The sequence below is a fragment of the Rhinolophus sinicus genome, linkage group LG14, assembly GCF_036562045.2.
Source record: "Rhinolophus sinicus isolate RSC01 linkage group LG14, ASM3656204v1, whole genome shotgun sequence".
Taxonomy (NCBI): domain Eukaryota; kingdom Metazoa; phylum Chordata; class Mammalia; order Chiroptera; family Rhinolophidae; genus Rhinolophus; species Rhinolophus sinicus.
In genome coordinates this window covers 6,176,584-6,198,580 of record NC_133763.1, presented here as the reverse complement: position 1 = coordinate 6,198,580, position 21,997 = coordinate 6,176,584, and the positions used below count along the sequence as shown (strand labels likewise).

General features: G+C 35.3%; 2 long non-coding RNA genes across 3 annotated transcripts in view; one reads left to right on the top strand and one right to left on the bottom strand.

Moving 5' to 3' along the window:
* LOC109444085 (uncharacterized) overlaps positions 1–21,997 on the bottom strand; it is an 816,445-nt gene that overhangs the window by 50,157 nt on the left and 744,291 nt on the right. The window lies entirely within an intron of this gene.
* Positions 1–21,997, top strand: part of LOC141568604 (uncharacterized) — a 44,582-nt gene that overhangs the window by 3,251 nt on the left and 19,334 nt on the right. The window contains exons 2-3 of one of the 2 annotated variants that reach the window (XR_012491772.1): positions 14,553–14,726; positions 16,232–16,292. This is a non-coding gene — a long non-coding RNA (uncharacterized LOC141568604). The remainder of the gene's footprint in view (positions 1–14,552; positions 14,727–16,231; positions 16,293–21,997) is intronic. The other variant, XR_012491773.1, reaches the window with a different exon arrangement.

The following is a 21,997-nucleotide window of genomic DNA, read 5'->3' as shown; positions in this document are numbered from 1 at the left end:
CTCAGTATAAGCCTGTTACACTTGAAAGATTTGTTCTGAATGTCCAGTGGGAACCTGGAAATCGTAATAATTTGTAGTATCGATTGAGTGAAGCTATGCAGCTGGGGCCTCCGGTGAATAGACAGGAATAGACATTTTATTGATTAACTTTTACAGTCATATTTTCAAGACTCCGCTGCAACATAATTTTCACTTCCCAGCTTTGTGTTGCTGCATCATGAAACTTGAATTCTTCTCTCTTAACATTTACCCACTTGAGGAAAAAAGTAGGAACCTGTCTGGCCAGGGTTGTGAGCTACAGAGAGGCAAAACTTTTCTGGAAAATGATTTCTCTCGAGTGCTATTCTACCACGAACAGTAGAAAGGAGCTAACTGCTTATAACAGTTTTTGGAAATATCATTATGGCAACTATTTGGTAATTACATTTCTTCATATTTTCCTCATTCTTTTCATGTTTAGGAACCTTAATTTTCCTTCCTTCACTTCATGCCGGTAACTATCAAAATGAATTATCTTGTGATGGATTGTTTGTATTCATTTATACTTTACATCATTTAATGTGAGCAGAAGAAAAAATATTGTAATAATACTCTATAATTTAGTCTAGAATGAAAGTTATTAAATACTAAATCATTTTGGCCAATAATTTCAAAGTATGAAAATGTAAATATATTCCTATTGGATATATGTGATATTTCCCTAGTCCTGAGAGAGTTTTTAAAAAATTAAGTAAAAAAAAAAGAATGTTGTATTTGCACAGGTGAGCATATTGCAAATATTGTGTATATAATCATATGTTTATTTACTTCAAGTTCTTTACTCCTTGCATTTTTTGGTCACTGAAGCAAATTGCAGGTTTTATACTCTAGTTTACATATGTGGAAAATATTTCACTGTAATTTTATTTAAGAGCTGGTGACAGAGATATTTAGACTTAGATTAGATTTGAAAATGGGATTTAAAGAGAAAGATGACATCAATTCCTTTTTAAAAAATCACATCTGTTATTTCTTTTCTTTATAATTTTGAAAAATCTAACGTGAGAATAAACTGATTCAAAGATAAAATTTCGGCACTTCCTGTGACTACACCAGCTCAGAAGACATGAAATATGATTAAATTACCCCCCAAATTTATCATTAAGTTTTAATAGTTCTATAAATCATAGTCTATGAAGATTATGCCTCATATAGTTAATTTTAGCAGTGTCTTTTTATTCAAGATCACTGATAATTAAAATGAAAATTTGGTTCTAAAATTTACAGACTTGATTTAAAAATATTCAAAGCATTTTACACTTTTAATTTACTTCTCTTTTAATTCCCCCCCAAAAAATCTGCGTAAAACACTCCATCTTAATAATGAGAGTGTGAAACTGATCATTTTTTTTCTCATTACACTGAATATTAAACTTTTTAATGATATTCCGTAGGTTTATAATTTGTTTCTTACTGATTTTCAAAGATACACATATTAAGAATTTGCATTGCTTTTTCTTCCATGGAGCATTAATTTACTCTGTAAAATGTCTTACAAGCACTTTTACGTGCAAAATACATGTATAGATAATGCTTGTTGAAGTTCCCCGGTTATCAAAACCGATACAGCACATCACTGGGCTCCAAGATTTTTCAGTTACTTGCTTATATGGAACTATGTTTTTCTTCTAATGGAATAGGCCTTTTATTTATAATTCAAAAGTATTTGAATAAAATATCCAGGAATTCTTCCCTTCACAATACCAGAATGAATAAAATAATGTAGAAAGAATGCAGGGCATTTTTATAATGTGTGTGCCACTTAGAAGACTCCTACCTGTGTAATCAAGTATGTGTTTAAATGTATTTACCAAAATAAGGAATGCAATTAAGACAGATCAAGTAATAAACATAAAATACAAAAAGTCTGAATTGAGATTGATTTCAACATAATCCTGTAGCGGAATCCCCACGTATTGATCAATTTTAAAGCCCATGCATAGCACTTAGAAAGATAAAGTAAGCAAGGTCAGATAATCAAAGCATTTAAATAGTAAAAACAGCAACTGCCACTGTAGACGGCTAAAATAAATCCATAATACAAATTGCTTTAGCAAAAAGTGGATGAGCAGCTGATTTTCCTATTGAACTCGGATATTGTTCAGTGACCACACTGGGCAAAGGATTGGGAGAAATGCCTTAAAGATCAATATTGAGTGAGATGTAACAGGCTTCATTTTCAACGTGAACGCATTACAGGTGTGAGAGTACAGACATCTTCAGGAGATGGCATCAAGTGGAGATTGTTTCATATCGTAGTTAAAACAAATCTACCTATGCCTGACATTGCCAAACAACGGCCATCTGCATGCTTTCCTAACTGTTTCAACAACATATTTAAATGGGGTTTAAATGAACTCTCGGATCTGAACTTACAGAAAGTTGACTTTGTACTAAAATTGTAGTCGCACTACTTCCCAAAGTCACTTAATACGTCTATAAATACAGAGAGTGCCAAACAAATGGATACACATTTTAAGAAATGAAAAAACTATTAAAATTGTATTACTAATATTCAATATATATCGATAACAAAAGACGAATACAAGTCACGTTTGACTTCTGCAATTACAAGCAGTGATCAAAGTGGTTCCCATCAGCGTCCAGACACTTCTGATGATGCAAACTACTGCTTGAGCAACGTTGACCAAAGTGTCTACTTGCATACATTTTTTTGCATACCCTCAGTGTAGTCTACATAAACTCATGTCACTAATACATATTTGGGATATCGAATAATTATGGGATGGTAGTCTCCGGTCCTGGAGAGAGGTATAAATATTAATTGCAGAACAGGGGATGGAAGAATGATTTGGGGAATTTTATGAAAGTGGAGTACTTCTGGGGTGAGTCCCTTTTGGAAACTTGTCGCAGGTTAGGGAGTCCTATTTTCAACGAGTGTTTGAATTCTGCTGGTTAATTATATTCTTGCCTTTAAAAAGGGAACTCCAATAGGAGTTTTCAGTATATCAATCTATGATCAGCAGAATTAGGTTTAACATAATTAACCACCATTCTTACAAAATTTGAGTTTAACTTCTACTTAAGGAGACATCTTCATAGCTCGAATGAGGTACTGTGGAATAGTAAATAGGATTTCGCGTAAGTACATGCAGTCTTATTGTATCTTGGAAAAAGGTGTTCTTCGGGTAAAATGGACAATGTCATTGAATTCCTTCCTCCCTACCTTTTCTCAGGTTCCCATAGGTGTCATCCTTACATCATTATCTCTTTCCATCACTTCTAAATTCATCAGCGTGCTCTTTACGTGAATAGTATTGTATCCCGCTAAGCCCACCCATAGGATTTTCCATACATACTTTTCCGCTAGGTATGTCTGATGAACTATAACCATATCCTCCTAATAATTTGAATGTAGTGTTTAGAGCTTTACAATATTACTGATTGAGAGATCTTCCTCCATTTACACAAACCTTTCAATATTGAACCTCTCAATTACATGACGAGAAGCACTGAATGACTTGAATCGATTTTCTTCCAGAACAGAACAGAGAAGAAAGAACTAAAACGAAGATTGGTTCCATTTAAGACAGAATTTCCATATGAAAATGAAACCTAAAAATCAGGCTCGGGGCTTAAAAGTTGCATAACTTGGACTTAATTTTTTTCCCATTCCTTCCTTACCATAATGAATAGTTATTTACAACTCTTGTAGTCTCCTTGTTTGCTGTATGAATTGCTGATAGCAGCGGTTTTAATGGTAAAATTGTGAAACAATATTCATAGTTGTCAGAAAAAGGTCGTTCTATTTGCATTCATTAGGAAGCTGGAGGACCATGCAGTGTGCATTTCCTTTGGGATGTTGTAGCTATTGATTTATATACAGCTGTAGGAAAAATTAATTAGGATTATATTTCACTTATTACTGCAGGCTGTGTAATAAGAAAGAAAACCATTTTTTTGCTAGAAAGTTGAACAGAAAAACCTAAATGGAATCATTGTTTCTTAACTCACAACTACTTGATCACATAATTTTTCTTTTATAATCTGGTTAAAGGCTTAGTGCATTCATGGAAATTTAATTAGCACTTTGAAAGAGGAGTGTTTTAGTACATATCCTATAATATTCGTGATAATTCAAATTAAGCAAAAGAGACATTTTCCCCTTGTTAATTGAAACTTCCCTGTCTCTCAGCTAAGTCAATGTGGATTTGTCTACTGTGAGTTTGAAAGTTTGGGGAAGCTTTTGTCCAAAGAGTTAAATTAAAAACCAAAGAGAGACCAAGATCAGGTGAATTCTCAAGGTGAAGAAACAAACTCCGAAATGAGAGTTTTAGGAGTGAAACAACAAGAGAGGGACATTCACCTGATTTTTACATTTTCAGTCTAAGAAACTTCATACTGAGGTTCTGCTGTGAGTTTAATACTGCAAATAAATTGGAATGTGTTACACTGATAATATTCTCAGTCAGTCTGATAATATGAGGTTTCACATTGTTTCAAAATACGTATTTGGCATCTATGAACGCCATGCATATGTACTCTAAGTGGAAAACGATCGAATTCAGTTCTCCACATTGTTTATATGTGACACATGTTTGAGATTAATCAAATTGTAGTCACTTCTAATTAATAGCAGAGAATAATTTTGAAATGGGGCAGAACCAGATGACAAAGGATGGTTTGTGTGTGTTCATGACATGCTTTATGAATGGAAACACATGCCTCTTGTGACATTTCTAACTTGAAAATTTTATTAACTCCCCTATTGTCTCTTAGATATGTAGTATTTTAAGAGAATCCCCCTGCCCGGCCTATCGTGGACACTTAGGTGTAGGATCAGCATTTAGGGAAAAACAAAATCAAAGAGAAGGGTTTTGATGTGCCTATGAAATCTAAAAACTAAACTCTAAAAATCCATTTGTACAATGGGAAGTTCTTAGGTTTTATGAAAAGTTTATGAGAGGCCAACAGCAAAACAGCATACAAATACAGGCTTCTTCTCTACATTTTACAGATTAAATATTGTCTAAAAAATTAATGACTAGGATTAAAAATAAATTACTGCCCTCTCCAAAACTTTTAACATAGCTTTGCTTAACTATGACCACAGGATCTATTCCTCAGCATACCTAGTAGAATATAAATTGTGTAAATGTTTTGTCCTTTGCTTTTCTGCTTCAAATGCTTGGGCCCCCATCAAGAGACAGCAGTTTTTCTTTGAATAATGTAGACCTATCCAGAGTGATAAGCAATATTTTCCATCTTGGCACATTTTGTATTCTGCTGCAAATATTATATGAGGTAATTATACTGAGATTCATTGCAAGCCCTTGGCTTCTGTAGTGAATCTAGCTTTTCTCAGTTTGTTTTCAGGATAATGCTGTGTTAGATTAATAATGAGGTAACTAAGTAAGAATTTTGCAAATACATGGAGGTCTACAGCTAACACTTTGAATTACTCCTTCGACTAAAACAAAATGACCAGAATGGTATTTCTTAGGAAAATTTACTGATCAAGCCACATATTGGTGTACAATTTATTGAAAAGCTAGTGTCTTAAGTCACTCTTTCTTTGGGTTGGGAGGGGCATAAAAAATAGCTGATATGTGGTTCTTGACCATGAAATGCTCATAATCAAATAGGGGAAAATTCATGTAACAGATGTTCACAAAACTAAGTAATGTGTGATTTATTCTTTAAAATTAAAGGAAAACCTTTGTAGTGTAGAAACAATTACTCCAGAAGTGGTAATTAAAGAGTCAATAATTGGTCACTATATTTTCAAAATGTGTAATATTTGACAGGACATTTTACATGGGCAGAAAGAGCATGAAGCAAAAACACAATGAGAAAGTATATTTCTTGGCCTACATAATGATGAGTAATTTATTTTGTAGAGAATATTTGAGTGTCTGGAAAGGCAGGTTAAGACCAGGTGGTGGGGCATCTCAGTTTCAGGTACCCCCTCTTGTAAGAGAGCTGTACTTTTGCCTTAACAAAAATCTTTGCTCCTCTACCTCTCAAAAACAACAACAACAACAAAATCACAACAATAACAAAAAATATCATGGGTGGTCTCCAACAAAAATCTTTGCTTCTCTACCTCTCAAAAACAACAACAACAATAAAACCACAACAATAACAAAAAATATTGTGGGTGGTCTCCATGCTAGTTTTAGGAAAGGAATTTGCTTAGAAGTAGTGAGGAGATTACAAAGAGTGGTAAACAGTCAAGTGCACACGATTACAATTATGTTAGAGAAGCAATAGTGTGAATCTCTCACTCTCTTCTCTTAACATTTCACCTGGCTTATTCCTAATGATCCTTAAATACTAACATTTCAGGCCAGCTCCTCCCTGGGGCTGCCGCCTCACTCATTCCAGACTGAAGTATGTTACATACTTTGTGTCTTCCAGGCACCCAATCCATACACAGTGTGCATCTCACCTTTTTCTACCTATTGGTATAAGTGTAAAGGCCCATTTCCCCCACTGATAACTTTTGCTCATTACTATCTTCCTGGTCCATTGTATGCACTGCCATCTTTTAACTAACCGGTTACATTAGTCATGGATGAAGGGGATGAACTTTGCTCTGTGCCTGGTCCAGTGTCCCATCCATCAACCAGGGAAACATGCTGAGTTGCCTGCCTGACCCCTAGCATATACTGAGAGTATCAAAGGAAAACTTAATTTTCATCAAAGTGTACTGCCGATCTTTAACCCCTAACTACACGTACATACGGCTTCAAGACTGAGAGAAACGAGCTTGGAAATGAAAGCTTTATTGAAGTAGAATGGGGATGGGAGGTGGCTAGATGCAAACAATTAAACAATATGTGTGTAGTGAATAAGAGGTCCTCAGCTCTGCTTTCAATGTGTGGTGGTGCTATGGTCTGAATGTCTGTGCCCCCCACACCTTCCATTCATATACTGAAACACTAACCCCAAGTGATGGTATTAGTAAGTGTGACCTTTGGAAAGTGATCAGGTCTGGAGGGTTAAGCCTTCATGAATGGAATTGGTACCCTTATACAAGGGGCCCGAGGAAGCACCCCTGCCCTTTCCACCGTGTGTGCCCATAGCGAAAAGATGGTTGTGAATGAACCAGAAAGCAGGCTCTCACCAGACACGGAATCTGCTCGTGCCTTCATCTTTCAGTTCCCAGCTTCCAGAACTGTGAGGAATACATTTCTGTCATCGATAAGCTGTCCAGCTTATGGTCTTTTGTTGTAGCAGCCCTAACACAGTAAGACAGGTGGGGAAATAGGACAGAAAAGAGAGACAGAGTGGGAGATGCACAGGTGTGAGGAGGGACTACGTCCTTTTCCAGCAGAGACTTGAATTTGAAGATGGACAGAGGTAAGAAGCAAGTGGACATGGAGAATATGAGAATGGAAGTAGGCAAGTGGTAGGGCAAGGAATCAGAAAATATAACAGATGTGTGTGAAACGTAAAGGCAGACTCTTCAAAGGGTCTCCTCTACATCTGAGAAAAGATATGGGCGGGTGATAGGCAGAGGTGTAAGGAAAACTTGAGGGCATGTCAGGAAAATGAGAAGGGCTTTGGAAATAAAATCATGACAAAAACGAACATGGCAGGGCTTTAGAGGACTATGAGCAGGACCGTCAAAAACTAGCAAATCATTGAGCATTGAGTGAAATATGAGAAGCCAGCATATACTAACGTATGCTTAAGGCAAATTAGACTCACAAGAAATTGAGACTGTGCGCAAGGATTACTGGGTTCATGTGAATTTGAAAATAATAAATTAATTCATTGAATCCATCCAATTCTTTGCTCTTGGTCTCATGGCTTCACTTACAGAGATAAACCCAAAGTGTCGGAGGCTCTGGGCTACCTCATGTAGGGTACATTTTCCCTTCTTTTTCTGCTCCTGGTACATTTAATCTAATTTTCAAGTTAAAATTATTCTATTTTTCAACACCGTTGCACCTGAATCTCTCAACATCCTGGAATCCTAAACCATCATCCTCACACTTTGTTCACATGACGCTTAACCAGAGATAGAGTCACACTGGTGGTCGCTGTCTTGTATCTGGATTATTCTCAATATGAATTAAGGTAACGATAAGCCACAGCTGGTCTACCATTGTTAACCACAGAACTCAGACGGATTCACTCAGAAACCAATTCATATTTTAAATAAAATTTTAAAAGAATAAAACAATGATAAATACAGACCTTAGAAAGGCTTTGGACTTTTTTATCACCATCGACAGCTGATGTTTCTATCACATGGTGCCTGATCTTCCTAACTATTGAAGGCATGTTTTTAGTTGCTAATATACATACAGTTGATAGGGAGACATTTGTTTTTGTTTGTTTTGTATTTTCTTTTTGCCCCTCACTCTAGAGCCCGATGTCTTTTTGTGACACTAGACACGTTCCCAATTTCATTCAATAACTCTCTTCATTGAACTTTCTGTGATTACCTCCCAAGCTGGGTGGGAGGCCTCAGAAGCCTATAACTTAAAATATTTCCAACGTAAGTGAAGGTCAAACTCCTACATAACTGAAGACCTTCATGTAGAACATTACGTATGAGTTACTTCTACAAAATAAAGGTTGGAAGCTACAAGACTGAGTGAGCAAGTGACCACTGTTCACTGCCATGTGAACTTGAAAGGTGAGATGTAATTAGGAGATGATCTTAAGGTTGCCAATAGCCAATCCAAGTGTGGAAACAAGAAATATATTGACGATTCTTGGACAATCAAGTGACAACATTTTTTTAGGTGAGACTAAATCGAACTCAAACCTGAACTAAGGTAAAATTACTCAAAATTCTCTAATGAGCATTCAAAAATCGCATGCTAATGAAAGAGAATATTTGTCATACATTGAGTACTCAGCGTGTGTTGGGCTCGGTATTAATGGCTTCACATGCATTGTTTAATTTACTCCCCACATCACCTGATTAACATGAATATTATTGCTATCACTTTCCTATAACAAAACTAGGGACTGTAGAAATTATAGAATTTGCTGCCGTATCCATACCTGGGATTTAACTTCCTGTGTAATAAGACCATGACATTTATATTTTTAACCATTAAATAAACTACATTCATTCAAAACTACAAATATACACTGAGGAAAACCTCAGTTGATGGGTGGAGCAGATGTACAGTGTCTTTTTAAATAGGAGATCCTGGAGTCACAAAATTCATTCTGGCAACTGTAGATTATACCAATAGCAGATACTATTACAACAATGATAACTTATCAATGTGGTGAGGAAAAAAAACAATGAAAATATATAAAAATGAGCTTTAAACACAAATAGAAAATTCTAGCATGTCTATCGTATTAAGAAAAGCCTTAAAAACATATCAAAGAGTCCCAGCCAATAGATCAGAATACAATATAATTGACAATGTTTAGAATGATAATGATGGAGTAATCCCACTTGCCTGGGATATTTCCAAACAATAACTATTATTACATGCACAAATACATACTACATACACCCACATGAGTGTAATTTCAGTTGGGGAATGAATGCAATTGTAGAAACTTGTGGAATATGAATTTTACCCTGATACTGGAAATGGTTCCATATATACTGGGGATGCCAAAAAATGTATACACAATTTAAGAGATGTTATCTATGCTCAAGCAGTAGTTCGCCGTCATCAGAAGTGTCTGGATGCTGATGTTAACCACTTTGAACACCTCTTGTAATTGCAGAAGTCAAATGTGACTTGTATTCATCTTTTGTTATCAGTACATACTGAGTATTACAATTAATACCATTTTTTCCTTTCTTAAAATGTGTATACATTATTTTGGCACCCTCTGTATTAACTTGACATTAACAAAACTATAATGCTTTTGACTCTATGATACTTTGAAAAAAATTCTGAATATTCAGCCTTCTGTGGTTTCTCTAATTTTCTTAAGGAGTGAAATAACATACACAAATAGGTTTTCAAAATATCATATATATATATATGCATTTGTATGCTAAATCCAAAAAGGATTTGGGAAAACTTTAAATGAAAACATGTTTTCTTTCAATAGAAATAACTGAGGGCAAATCCAAAGAATGAGGCAAAAGTAGGAAGACTGCACAATAATTCTAGGAGGAACCTGGCTATTGAAATCACTGCCTCTGTGCACCTGACACCAGGAAATCAATACTTGGGCAGAAATGCAGTGTTGATTGAATCAAGGGTGCTGGAATTTTCCCGGAGAAGGGACCCAGGGAAACCCTGGAATGCTGAGATGGGAACAACTGTAAGACAAGGGAGACCCATCCCATCCACAGCTGGCCAAGCTGCCACTTGTGACATTGCAACGGGGACACAGCCACTTTTGGGAAAGCGTAATTATTTCACTGGCAAAAAGGTGAATAGCATAAGTGTGCCAAATCAGCAACCTTCTTTATTGTGGAGGAAACAAGTAGGCAGAGCTTTAGTTGCTTGACGCTTCCCATAAAACCGTACCTCCTCTGTGAGGTTACAGGCTGGGTGAGCGCACTTGTCCAGAATGCTTTTCAGGAACACTTCTCTTCTCAAGTTAAGCACTGGAATGGGTACATATTTCTGTGCCTAGATGTGTTTTCCTCCTAATACATTAGTCAGGATTTCTGGCTTAATAGCTTACTAGGAATAGCTTTTTGTTTGAGAAACAACAACCACACACATTGTGAAATCTGCTGTGTGGGTAGGGATGCGTTGGTAGGTGTTCATGACACCTCTGCTGCTCTCTGTCCCTCCTGCTGAGACAGACACCGCGTTAGCCCTCTGTGGCAAAGAGAGGACACTTTGGATGACAGTACTTTTTATGGCAGAGCTTTCACTTTTTTCCCTGATGGACCTAAAATCTTAACTCTACTTTTAAATTCAACTGTATACCTCCAGACAAACAAATGTGCTACAGACTTATGCCCAGAGTTAAAGGGAAACTGACTCAAGCACTTATAGAATAAATGGGAAGAAAAGGAAGAAGAGGAGGTGAAAACAATGAAATAAAGATACCAACATGCATTTGTGTGGCATATTAGCCCCATATAAATACTGACATTTTAATTTGTGTTATCCTAATACAAAATTAGTACATATCAATTCTTCCAGTTCACAGGCGGTCCCCACCACTTTTTTTTTTTCCTTTTTAATTATGAAGAAATCAAAATAGGTAAATTCTGTGATCTCCTCCTCCAGGTAACGATGCATCTGGGGCCAGAACACTGATTTTCTGATGAACCTCAATAATCTTCTAATTAGGAGTTGTTCTAAATTAAATCTGAGTTTTATAAAACTATATTTACCAGAGAGCTCTATATTTCACTGCATATGATTTAATGTGAATGTGAGAGTTGAGATTCAGTAGATAACTGGCAAGAATGCAACGTGTGAAACAATTCTTACCCTTAGGTGAATATTTCAAATATATTATTCCATGCTTGAGGTTAAAGTGAATTTTTGCTAAAGCAAGAAATAAATTCTGCTTAGGTAAAATGCAGTGTATTATTTTCCTTCTTATAATTAATAAGTGGCCTTGAGGAATCAAAATCGCTGAGTAGTATGATAAAGTACTTGTTCATGGAGAGACATTTATCCAAAGAAATATTTATTTTTTCTGAAGTGAAAACCTCTTCAGACCTCCCCCATCAGCCCATGTGAAATATCAGATCATGAGCTTGACTGAGTTCAGGAGAAACATGGCTTTGCTCAAGAGAGGCTTTTACATGTCTAGGCTCAAATGTTCTTGGTCGCCCTTGACTGCAGCAGATAAAGGAACACATTCACCTGGTCATATAGGAAGTAGATGAAAGATGAGCACATCCATTCTTTTCAATAGTGATACAGAAACTATCCTTAACCGATTTTTACTGGATGTAATTGTAAGCAATATGTATGGTGAACTCTACATCAAATTCACGTTGGCTTATAAACAAAGATTTAAAATGATTATTTTGAACCAATTACTTGTTTGTCCTTAAAAAAAACAAACAATATCATCCTCAAATAGTAGTGCCGTATCTGATAATAGCTTGTGGAGTCAGACGGACCTGAATCTGAATTCTTATAAGCTATCACCACCTTGAACAAATTACCTCACTTCTAAGATTCAGTATTTTCATCTGCAACATGAAGATAATCGCATCTTCCTCATAGGGATGAGAAAGCAGATGATTTTGTAGAGGGCATGCACTGTTCCTGACACAGTTGTGATTCTTATTAATTAGTAAACATTACCAAACTAGACATAGAGGTTCTTTTGTGTCAGATGAAAGATGTTACAAGTTTCCTAATAAAACTCCATCATTAACTATGCACAGGGACATGAGAGATACAAGATTAAACAGATTATTTTATGAATACTGCCCTTATTTATGTCTTGATAAGTGGATATAAAGAAGCCTCTGGCAACCCCCAATTGAAGGTTTTTTTATTTTATTTATTTATTTTGGTGCGTTTCAACATGGGTTATTGCCTGGCACCAGTTCTCAAGAAAACAAACACTTTTCCTCCCAAATCCAGCAGCATCATATTTGCAATATTATTAACCTCTTTCGAGAGAAAAAAAATCTGGTTCTCTAGGAATTATCTAGAAGTATTCCCTTTAAACGTGCAGTCTCTTCAAATTTAGTATTTTGCAAACTAGGTTAGATATAGTTTTAACATAACCCTTGTAAGAAGAAAGAGATTGATTAATTTGCTGCTGACAAGAGTTCACATTCTTTTTGTTTTTCTCAGAGGATGCATCTGCTTCCTATTCTGAACATGGTTCTACTTACAATCTAATTGCACTACCCTTCACTGCTCTATTATTTGCTGAGTCTGAGCCTACATTTTAGGCCAATCATTGGAGAGCACAGGAAGAGCAGACTTGGAAATTGAAGGCTACACATATACATACTCGTCTTGTGTCTCACACACACACACACACACACCCCTCAGCATAGCTGCTTCATATTGTGTAAGTATGCAATTCTACTCTTTTGGTTTGTCCTCACAATTTCCTGAGATAGGTCAGAATTATTGTCTCCATATGAGGTGTGATATTTGTCATCTAATGATGAATGGTTGAATGATTTAAGGACTTATTTTGGCTTCAAACTTACTTTGTCCCTTTCACTGATACTCAGGTTATGTAGGTAGAATATTTTATCCAGATGTATAAATGGAGACTTGAAAGAAATCAAAAATTTCTTCAGGCTCTGTTAAGTTTACTGAAGTATCACTGAGTAGTGATTAAATTAGCATCCATGAAATACTATAATAAATAAGATACAATTTAAAGCAAATATTACGTATATAAAAACTAAATTCAAATTAAGATCACCTCTTCTCCATGTTAACTTCGTCAATTTAAGTTTTCTTACATGGTCATCGCATTCTCTAGAAACCCATCTTGGTGTTACTTGTTGCACATCTAGTAACATATACTGGGGGTGCCAAAAAAAATGTGTACACATGACTTGTATTCATCTTTTGTTATCGGTATATATTGAGTATTACAATTTTTATACAGTTTTATTTCATTTCTTAAAACGTGTATACACTTTTTTTGGCACCTCTGTATATTTCCTCATAACTTGGAGTTAGAAGATTTTGTGAACCTTGGGTCGGAGCTGTATATTTGAGCTTGGTGCATATAGCTCAGGTCTTGAATGTCTGTTTCTTCTCTCTAGACATGAAATCTTTAATTACGAAATTACCCAATGACTGCTGCTTAGCATAGGAAAACCTTAACTGCAAAGGCTAGTACAAGAAATGAATCCCACCACAGAACAGAATCATCAGCCTAAGAATTACAGAGGGTGAAATCACTCAGACTCATCTTGACAAGTGTTCATGTCTGAATATTGACTTACTCTATTGTATTTCTAGAATCATTGGCCATATATGAATTATTCAACACTGAACATTTATGAAAACATGTCTTAAAATAATGTTATTGGAAACTTTCATACATCATATGTACAATCCAAATGCCATCATTTTACAACTGAACAAAAAGGTTCAGAGAGATGATTTAACTCTGCTGAGGTCACACAGCTAGTAAACGGCAGGTTAGAATTTTAAATCCAGGACTTCTAAATTCAAGGCCAGCATATATTAAATTATGCTATATTTGACTTTGATAATACTATAAGGTTTAATAGAATTTGAAAAATATTGTGTTTTCTTCATAAGTCTTGGTCCCCGCCCCCCCAAAGTTAAAACCAGTGATCCATTTATTGAGTAAGACCCCCAAGGGCAGGACCATGGCTTCTGTCTCTCTGTAGAGTCTCAGAATCTAGGATGTACAAAGTTCTCCTGGACAAACCGTCCCATTGCCACAGTTTATGTATGTGGAGCTTCATGGGAAGTTTTGTGGTATATTTATGATCAACACATAAAGAAAGAAGAAGAGTTTGTTAAAAAACAATGTTGCTTATTGAATGGTAAAACATGTTAATGACTTTTAAATTCCACAACAAATATCACTGACCCTCTACAACACACCAGGCCTTTTGCTGAGATTTAGAATATGAGGGTTAATAGATGTTTGCTATTATTTTTCTCTTACAGCATTCATCTATGAATCATACATAACAAGATATTTCTATATGAATGTATTTGTGCTTTTAAAATATCCATCTTGTGCACTAACAGTAAGTTTTGTGAATGAAAAACGAAGATCTGTTTGTCCACCCAGTGCTGCATTCCTGGAAGATATTATAGTATGCTTTCAATTACTACTTGGTGAATAAATAAATGAATGAATAACTGAATACAATGAAATGTGGCTTAAAAGAGTAATAATGGGTACTTTTCTTTCATCAGTGAATCTCAAAAATCAAGTATTATTTATTGCATAATTTTTGTATGCCAAACTTGGAGTGACTGTGTATATGAAAGTAATTTCATACTCAGAAAAATTGGTTTAACTATCCTGTGTTAAATTTTATAACTTAGTATTTGCCTCCTAACAAATACTTCTTTTAGAAAATTTACAGTGCAGTTGGGCCAGTGCGTTGATTTTTTAAAGCTGTACTTCCCAAAACATAGCTCTATGAGTTGTATTTCTGAACTCAACATTTTCCCACTATGTACATGTCTTTCATTTCTCATTCATTTTTTGTGGTATATATACACATTTTCATTAGTTTTTATTCAATATTTTTTCTTGAAACCAATTTAAGTCATAATATTTTTCCTAACTTAAAAATAAAACACTATTCACTAAAACTTTTGATCATAATATAATAAATGAACATAACCACAATTTTAATTAAAAACAAATAACTTTGACATTATAATTATTTCATGTAAATTTGCATTCTTCATCACACTTTTTGAAATTTTAGGTACATTTGCATGCTTTTGGGAAGAGAGCACAGACTTTCTTATCACTCTCTTTTAGAGTCATTGATCATTTTGAAACATTTTATTCATGAGACATTTTTTTTTGCTCTATGTCCATTAAGGGAATATTTTTCCTATGTTTATCGCATATACGCGGTCTGACAATTAAGTTCACAAACTCATTCTAGAAAAAGTGCTACATACCTCATTGCCGAATATCACTACAGTCACCTTGAAAGTACTCCCTTTGAGAAGTTATGCACTAATGCCGGTGCCTAGTCCACCATTCAAAGCAATTTTGGAACTCTTTCTGGAATGGCCATCAGAGCTGTCATTGTATTACCCTTAAATGTCCTGAATGTCATCAAAATGTCTTCCTTTCAATATTTCCTTTATCTTTGGGTAAAGAAAGAAGTCATTGGGAGCCAGATCAGGTGAGTAGTGATTTGTTTACTGGCTAAAAACTCCCTCACAGACAGTGCCATGGGAGCTGGTACATTGTCGTGATGCAAGAGCCATGAATTGTTGGCGAAAAGTTCAGGTCATCTAACTTTTTCACACAACATTTTCAGCACTTGCAGATAGTAAACTTGGTTAACTGTTTGTCAGTTGGTACAAATTCATAATGAATAATCCCTCTGATATCACAAAAGATTAGCAACATCATTGCAACAAGTTCACGAACTTACTTGTCACACCTCGTAATCATACTCTGTTGTTATTGTTTATCCACCAGAAAATTTGATTTAATGTTATGGAACCAAACCCCAAATTTCATTTGAAAATTATAATGTGTGTATGTGTGTGTCTGTGTATGCCAAAACACGTAACCATATAAATATCCATCTTGAAAGATCAAGGTGAAATGAATTTCATCAATTTCATCTTTTGCAAACTTCTAGTACAGAATCCAGTATTTCCTTCCCCTTCCTCTTCTACTTTGGACAGCCACAACAATGAAAGGTAAATAGACCTCATTTATTAATTATTAAACTCTAACTCACGTCTCAAACTTTATCCACATACCTTTTATCATTTCCCATAACACTTACTAAAAAACACTATTAGTCTTTAAAATATCCATTAAAGAATTGTCAGTTTCTAGAGTAAGTGTGACTTAACTCTCCATATTGATATATTCTCCATAATGTATCAAAATGGATTTCTGGCAACATAATCGGGCAATTGTTTCACACCAAACACTGACCTCCAGTTTATGTTTCCTGTAATGATAATATACTTACTCACTTTCTACTCTGAACTTTCTTTGCTAAAGCATGGCATTCCAAAGTGGTATGAAATTGTTTTAGTCAAGAACCTCCTGCCCACATTAGGGGTATAGGATATGAATTAGAGGTATAGGGTATGAATTGCTGCATAATTGAGTCTCGTGTGACTTTCCTAGTTTGTCCACTCATACAATAATTGAGTTATATTAAAGAACAGGAAAATGATTTTCATCTTGACCAGTGTACCCTATCTTTGGCTATCCATTTTTCCTTTTAGAATTATACAAAGAAAGCATAATAAGCCTTTAGTATTACCTAGGAAACTGAACCTGTAGTGTGTACTTAAACTGAAATTGAGTCAGAGGAAATCATTTCTTTTTTCATGGCCAGAAGTCTAAATAATATTTTTCCAATGCCAAACCTGAATACTGAATTGACCACTCCAATGAGGGGGAAAAAAAAAGAGTAACAAAAACTGCTGGTATCACAGGAAATGGAGAGAGAGAGAGAGAGAGAGAGAGAGAGAGAGAGAGAGAGAGAGAGAGAAACATAGGGTTTGTTCTTAGGCCGTATCCTGACTAGACTGGTGGAAGAAAAAGAACGTGGTCCATATTTCCTTGCACTGAGTTTTCACTCCCTTTGAAAACTTGTCTCCTACAAAATGGAGACTATGGATTTCTCCAAAATCCATAATGCCTTTTATCCTGGGAAGTTGATTCTGATCAATTTCTGGATTTGTGTGGGGGTTCGTGGCAGATGGAAGGAAAAGAGGGGAATGTGAGAAATCTTGCACTTACTCTGGGGTAAAAAGTATTGATTTATAACTTTAAAGCTAAAACGTCTCAGTAGTTATTTTTTTGTTTGTTTTATTAAATGGCAGATGATGTACTTAGATAATATTGTATTAATTGATTTAAGGGGCTGTGATGCTGAATGAGATTTACATTAGCTAGTTTTAAATAGCAATTTACCTGGTACATTAGAAATATAATTCCACTCATAAGTATAATAAAACAATTCATAAATATATCTACTAATACAGTAAGACATACCTATGAATTTAGAGAGATTTTTACTACTGAATTAGATATGAAAATGTTAAAGGCCATCTAATTAACTTTGAAACTTGTTTTCTAAAATGTTAAGAATAATTTAAGATGACATTGAAAAGTCTGACTATTTCCGTCTTGGTAAAAGTAAATGAATATTGATTTACTTGAGAAAAAATTGAAAGAGGATTCATTTTTGAGATGAAAAGGTGGATTTGCTTTTTTTCTATTGCGGTAAAAATCACATATGATGAAATCTATTCTCTTACCAGGTTTTTAAGTGTGTCATAGTGTTATTAAATGCATGCACATTGTTGAACAGCAGATCTTAAGTCTATGATAATGGCTCTTCCTTCCTAAATTCTTTTCTTGAAAGTTCATGTAGGGAACCTTAGGTTTCCTTCACATTCTTCACATTTGTTCATTGTACTTGCCACCTTCAAGTGGTTAAGACAAGATACCAGACACCCCACGCAGGAATCCTGAGGCTGTCATTACTGCTGTATAACTTTCGAATAAGTTGTTTTCTGAGCATTTAAATGTTAAATGAAGATAATAGTTGTGTTGACTTCATAGGGTTTTGATGGGGATCAAAGAAGAGAACGTGGACAAAGTTACTGACATAGCGCCAAGAATTTAATAAATGGGAGAGATCATTGTAATCATTATTGTTCTTCATAATACAGTCTAGTCTCATGTACTGATGACTGCTGAGTCCAAGTTCCAGACATGCACTATCTGATAAACTTTTCAACGATGATGAAAATGGTATACAATTCTGCTGTCCAACATGGCAGCTATTAACCACACGTGACTAGTGAAGTGTTTGAAATGTAGCTATTGTGACACAAAAGATGGATTTTTAATTTTACTTAATTTTAATTTTAATGAAGATAAAATTTAAATAACCACATGAGACCAGGGACTAGTCTATTGAACAGCACAGCTCTAGACCTTGGTTGTTTCCCTTCTTAAAAGAACTAAGTTCACAATGTTAAAACATGTCTAACAAACCACTTCCGCCTCCTATGGGTATAGAACACACTACTTTTCTGAATCCCCTGGTTCAGTTAATGGAATCACCATTCACCAAGGCAACAACACTGAAAAGCTATGTGATGTATTAGGATTCATTCCGAAATGAAAAGAGCATGACCTTTGAATCAAACACACCTGGCTCCGAATAGGGCATCTCCATTTCCTTGCCATTTGACCTTAGGCAAATTAAATAACCTGCCAGAGTCCCCCCCTTTTTTTTTTTCATTTGTAAAATAGAAATAAATATGTGTATCACACAAGGCTATTATCAGGATTAAATTGCATAGCATATGTAAAACACCTGGCAGAGAGCTGGACATATAAAACGTATAGATTTCATACATATACATTACCTCTCTCCTTGCCTCCCATTTCAGATGGATTAACAGATCCTATTGCTCTCCTGTTGAAACATTTTGAGTCTTTCTTCTCTTTTTATTCTCATTGAATATGTTCTTATCAATCTCCTTCTCATAAAACGTTTCCGCTAGGATACCTCTTACTCAATACCTGTTCCCCAGTTCTCTTTTATTAATCTCACTCATTTAATCCATCCTCTACATTTCTACAAAATAGGTTTTTAAAACATAGGGCTGATCCTGTCACTCACTGTTTCTTGCTTTGTGGTTTTACTACACAAGTATGTAATGCTGTATTGCATGGTTCTTTTATAAAGTCAATGGTATCACAAGTTTCCCAAAGTACAAATATCCTTCAGCAGCTTTCATTCTTGCATCTTTGGGGTCTACAAGGATGTATTCAGGTACACACAGTCTCATTTATTTATTTTTATATTTATAGCACATTTAAAAACTACCTGACTGTGTAGGTAGTAAGATCTTTTCTTAAAAATGGCAAAGAGATATAAGGCAGTATCTCATGGATACTTTCAGACAGCAAAATAAAAATCAAGCATCTGAAGGGTATGCCTCACACAACTTCTCTGCTAAACAGTAAGGATCTAAGAACCTCGTGAAGTTCCACGGTTACAGGTAGTAGACATGAGACTCCTGGGTTAGAAAAGAATAGTTTATCACACCGAAACGCCAGAGTATCCGTATTTTTGTATGAGTTCTTGATTCCCACAGTGCATTGCAAAGAGGGCCAGATGACATTTGGACGTGCAGAGGCTAGTGTTATAGGAGAGGGGACCCTACACTTAAGGGACTGTATGTTTTCTAATGGTTGGTAAATCAGATGGACCTTTAACACAGGAGACAGTGTGTTTTTTATACCGAAGACTAAGCAAATCTGTCTCTTGGTTCCAAACGCTTTGGAGTGTTTTCAAGGTTAAGAAAACTGGACCTTTGCTCCAAAGAAAGACACTCTATCTCTCTTCCTGGGACTATTTGCTATGTCCCTGAAAAGACATCCCTGATGGAACAGTCAGTATCTCACTCACAAGACAGGCAGAAGCAACAGAGAGCCACGGAGAAAGATCTCCTGACAAGAAGTGGAGACGATTAAAATGAAAGAGTATCATCCATACAAACATTATACATTTAACTTGGTAAAATTTTGTTAAGAATTTTTGCACAGGTGTTCATGGGGCATAGATGTCTACAGCTTTCTGTACTTGTAATGTCTTTGGTTTTGGTGGATTAGAAAGTATTCCCTCCTCTTCAATTTCTCTGGAAGAGTTCTTCGTAGAATTCGTAGTATTTTATCCTTGATTGTTGTGTGTGTTCACGGGGGAAATCATCTGGACCTGAAGTGTTTTTGTTGGTTTGTTTGACAATGATTTTGACAATTAATTTAATTTAGTAGATCTGCGGCTACCCAACTTATTTCTTCTTGAATAAACTTTGGTCGTTCTTGTGTTTCAATACACTTTTCCCTTTCATATAAGTTTTTAAATTTATCGACACAATAAAGTTGTTCATATTTCTTTATTTTCCTGCTAATGTGTTAAGAATCTGTATAGATGTCACTTTTGTCATTCATGATCTTGGTTAATTTATGTCTCCTCTCTCTTTTTTCTTACTAGTCAACTAGAGGTTTACCAATTTTATAGATATCAAAGCACTGTATTTTAGTTGTACTGATTTTTTTCTCTTGCTTGGCTATCTATCTCATTGATAGCTTTTCTGATTATATTACTGCTTCACTGCTGATTATTTATAGTTACTTTTGCTCTTCTTTTTGTAGTTTCTTAAGGTGAAATGGTTCAATACAAGTATTTAGCGTATTTATTTACAATAGTGATTTAGTATATATATTTTTATCTCAAACACTCCAATTTTCGTTTCTAGAGATTTGATTTTTTTTTTTTTTTTTAATATTGGATGTGTCTCCACTTAACTTTCGGATCATGAGATATGGTAATAACTTTTAATGTCCTCGTCTGCAACGACTAATATTTGTGTCAGTTTCGACTTAGTTTCAATGTATTGATTTTTCTCGTCATCATCTGATGTATTGTTCTGCTTCCTTGTATTCTTCGGTATCAAATGTTGGGCTTGCCTCTGGTTTTCTTCTCTCTTGAGTCTTAGTTCCTCAAATTCGTTCTGCCTCTGGAGATCTCTAATACTGTCAACATAGTCTTTTGTTGTTGCTGTCATTGTGTTTATATCCGTTTTCAAAGTGTTCTCACCAGATGGTTGGCACAAAACAAGCTAGGCTGGGCTGCCGTTGGTGGTAGTGGGATGCACCAATTATTTCATTTTGAATATAAAGTAACAGTTTACAGAAGAACGTTATTACTAGCTGCAAATGGGTTACTTGACAATTAATGCTTCAAAATAGGATCCGAGGTTTACAGAAGGTTTATAAATGTTTCTCCTTTGACTTCTGGGATGCTACAGTTCTCTCCTAGCTCTCTACGCCATAGAGACTAAACAATACATTTATTCTAGAGCAAGACTTCAGTTAAAAAATCTCTCCCCCAAAACTGTCAATCCTGGATAACAAAGACTTGTTCATCTTCGATTCCCTCTGTACTTGGCCCAGTGTTTCAAATATGACTTTATTTTCGAAATGAAGTAGTATTTTGAGTTTCTATGATTGTTTGGGGGAATCATATTAAAATATTTTAAAACACCTACGATGTGCTAATCATTGCACTGAATGATTTCATTGTATTTTCTTATTTACCCTACACAGTAACATTATGCTGTAGTTTTAAGGCAGGGAAAATTCAAATCTTGTTTACAACTGTAAACAACTCCTGTTGGACAATGAAGCTCGCGAACTTTCCACCGTACTTACACAGGGGATAGTTCATGAATTTAATTGTCCCCCATGGCATATACTCACGCCCCAAACATATCTGTTTTGGCTGTGCTCATTTGAAATCATATCACACATTCCATATTTAATGTTTTGTGCCTTGGGAGTTATAAGAGGAATTTAT